This window comes from Crocuta crocuta, unplaced genomic scaffold (genome assembly GCF_008692635.1).
Source record: "Crocuta crocuta isolate KB4526 unplaced genomic scaffold, BGI_CrCroc_1.0 scaffold35, whole genome shotgun sequence".
In the NCBI taxonomy this organism is placed as follows: Eukaryota; Metazoa; Chordata; class Mammalia; order Carnivora; family Hyaenidae; genus Crocuta; species Crocuta crocuta.
In genome coordinates, this window is record NW_027530625.1 from 3,065 (window position 1) to 6,835 (window position 3,771).

Sequence of the window (3,771 nt, forward strand, 5' to 3'; positions counted from 1 at the left end):
GTCACAGAGGAAGTGATGGATAACATTGGAGTCACAGAAGGTGAGACGATTCAGTAACAGGGTGTGTAGGAGTGAGTGGAGGTGAGGAAGTGAGCAGGAAAAGGCCACCAGCAGAACACAGCGACGGTGGTTCATGGTGGTGACATAGTGGAAGGGGTCACAGATGGCCACATAGCGGTCAAAGGCCATGACTGCCAGGAGGCAGCTGTCAGTGTTGCCCAGAGCATAAACAAAATACATCTGTGTCAGACACCCAGCATAGGAGATGGTCTTCTCTGACAGGAAGCTCACTAGCATCCTGGGGACAATGGTGGTTGTAAAGCAAATGTCAGTGGAGGACAGGAAACTCAAGAAGAAATACATGGGGGTCTGGAGCTGGGGGTCAGAGTGGATGGCGAGGATGATGAGTAGGTTCCCTGTTATGGTGACCAGGTACATGGTGAGGAAGAGGATAAAGAGTGGCTTCTGGTCCTCAGGCCTGGAGGAGAGTCCCAGGAGGATGAACTCAGAAACACTGCTAGTTTCATTGACTCTTTCCATTGATTTGGGTCCAGTCATACACAAGATGTTTTGTTATTTACCATACTTCAGAACCCAAATCCTCAGAACCCAGCAAGTCTTGTTTTTTCTCTGTTTGATTGCAATTAATTGTTCTATAGAGATAGCTTGTCAGTCTCATAGTCCTTGATGTGATCCTCCCTTCCCAAATCCATGGGCATCATAAGGGCTTTATATTGAAGGCTGGAAGGACAGAAAGAGTTTATCTTTAGAAGCCATCAGAAATGGACCTTGCTGATTCCAGTTCATTAGTTCTTATTCTGTGAAATTCCTGTTCCCTTGCTGGGGATTTAGTAGTAGAAACAGGCAAATTCTTGCCATTGTGTAGCTTGTGTTTAGTTGGGGAGACAGAGCATCAACAAACAATATATAAAGTATTGCATAAGGGATGGTAATGAATGGGGGATGGAGTGGAGATATTTTTGTTATGCAGGTCAGAGAACACTCATTTCCTATCAAAGGAAACCCAGTGGTGGCATTGTAAAATTCATCTATGCATTGTTTTTGGAAAAAAAAAAAAAAGGTGGGGGGGCACTTGCCAAAATAAACAACAGGGAAAATCTAATGGGAATGTTGAACCTGTTTCAACGAAGTGGGCTCTTTCTCCTCTGGTCATAGGATGAGGGGTTCATCCTCCTTAGTTTATGCCATGCTATCATCACCAGTGTAAGTTTCCCCTCTTTTTGCAAATTGTTTTTCCTTTCTTTAACTCTCTGTTCTAAATCATATTTGTACAGGATGAGAATCCATTTGTACAGGATTGTTGAATTGTTGAGCCTTCAACAATTTTTTGTTTACCCACTATAATTCACCTTTCATATGTGTATGCAAAACTATCTATGAGAAATATATTAATTTTAATATATTAATTATATGAAATTATATAATATATTATATATTAACATATATAATTTCATATATTTTTTCCCTAGTCATATCCAGTTATGGATCACAAAGTGGTCTCCATTTATTGCTACTACAAAAATCTCTGCAATGAGAGATCTTGTATAAAGTGTTTTCAAACAATTTTTTAGAGTCTTCATATTTTCCCATACCTTTTTAATGGACTTACCATATAGGGATTTTCAAAATTTTGAGATATAGGTTACTTATATATTCCTTGTTACCATAAAAATCTCTATAGTGACCATACTTATATCACCAAAATGTTTGAAATAAGTTCTTTAAAAATTTTTAATGTTTATTTATTTTTGAGAGAGAGAGAGAGAGAGAGAGAGTATGCACCAGGGAGGGGCAGAGAGAGAGGAGGACAGAATCTGAAGAGGGTCCATGCTCTGAGCTGTCAGTACAGAGGCTGATGCAGGGTTCAAACTCTCAAACCCTGAGATCATGACCTGAGCTGAAATCGGACGCTTAACTGACTGAGCCACCCAGGCAACCCTAAAATAATTTCTTTATTTTTAAGTATTATTTAAGTAATCTCTACATCCCACATGGGCCTCGAACTCATGACCCTCACATCAATAGTCACATGCTCTTCCAACTGACCCAGCCAGGCACCCTTAAGATAATTTCTTTGGAGGCAGTATATTCTTTCACACTTTTTGAATAATCCCATACATTGAAATTTTCATCCATTAAATATTTTATTCCATATTAATATATCAACTCAAAAGATATAAATGCTGTACTTACATTAACAATTAAATGATGTCATGTACATCATTTATAGGCAATAGTGCTGCATTTCATATTCAAAACTTGCTAAGATAGTAAGTCTTAAAAAATGCTTACAATTTTATCACAAATTGCTAAACATCTTTATACCTCAGATTCACCATGTATGATATTAGACACAAATATGCACATGCTTATGAAGATTTAGTGAGAAATGCATTTAAGACATTCAGGGGGTGCCTGGGTGGCTCAGTCAGTTAAGTGCCTGACTTCCACTCAGTCATGATCTCACAGTTTGTGGGTTCAAGCCCCGCATCGGGTTCTGTGATGACAGCTAGCTCAGAGCCTGGAGCCTGCTTCAGATTCTGTGTCTCCCTCTCTCTCTGACTCCGCTGCTTGCTCTCTCTCTCTCTCTCTCTCTCAGAAATAAATAAAAACAAAACAAAAAATAGAAAAAGACATTCAGAAGAGAGACAAGCATATTGTGAACACTCAGTGGAAACTCTTGATCATCATCAATCCCAGTATCACCTTCTCTTATCTGCTATGACTCAAAATCAATTAACTCACAAGCTTAAAGTATCATATCCTTCACTGCCAAGTTGTCAGACTAATCTCATGATTTTCTCAGATCTTATGGAAGGATTATTTGTTTAGGCATTGAATGATTTGAGGGAACCAGTAGTTAAAGTTAACAAAATAACAAATATCAGTGAAAATTTACTACATGTCAAGCTTGTGCTAAGCACCTCACAAATCATGATGAGGGATCACAAGGCATGTGTTGTTTTCAGATTAGTGTGAAGTGATTTGCTCAAGGTCACTAAGGAAGTGAATAGCAATCAGGATTTGAAACCCCAGCTGAATCACTCAGAAGCTCATGCTCTTAACCCTCAGACTACACCTCCTCACGTTTTGGTGTAAATGGTCTGTCACAATCAGGCATAAGCACTGTTTTCCTCACTGTGTCATTTCCTAAATGATTTCCCTTTCCTTCTCTCTTAACTGATAAGCTTCCTTCTCCTATGTTCAGAACCTATTCTTGTAGTGGCTAAAGAGATGAACTGTCTTTCAGTGTTACACAGATGGTGGATTTGAAATTTTTAACATCCATGATTAACTGGTGGAAAAAAATGGCCACACATGGCTGGGGGATGTCTGACATGGGGAGTTGTTGGTGCTGGACAGTGTCCTGGACTTAAGACAAAAGATGGGGGTTTGCTTTGTCTTCTGTCACCTGCTCACAAGCTGATTCCAGATGTTTTATCAGTAGCAAATGAGATACCATGTCTGCAAAACAGTTTGTCAAACATGGGTCAACATTAAAAAATGAGCCATTTGTGAAAGGCTTCCCTGTGGAAATAAGAAATTGTGGAGGTTTGGTTTAATTAATGAGGCTAGGTGATCATAGATGTGAGGATCACCTACACTGATAACTAGAAAGACGGAAGGTTTTGAATCTGAGAATCAAGAAGCGCTCAAAACACAAAGTACTGGCTGAGGCTGGGAATATAATAGTTTTCTTTCTCTTTCCTCCTTCCACCCTCCCCTCCTTCCTTCCCTTCCTCCTCCCTC

General features: G+C 39.5%; 1 pseudogene; it reads right to left on the reverse strand.

The window, feature by feature from the left end:
* Nucleotides 1–540, reverse strand: part of LOC144235038 (olfactory receptor 1L8-like) — an 890-nt pseudogene extending 350 nt beyond the window's left edge.
* Nucleotides 541–3,771: the final 3,231 nt, after the last annotated feature.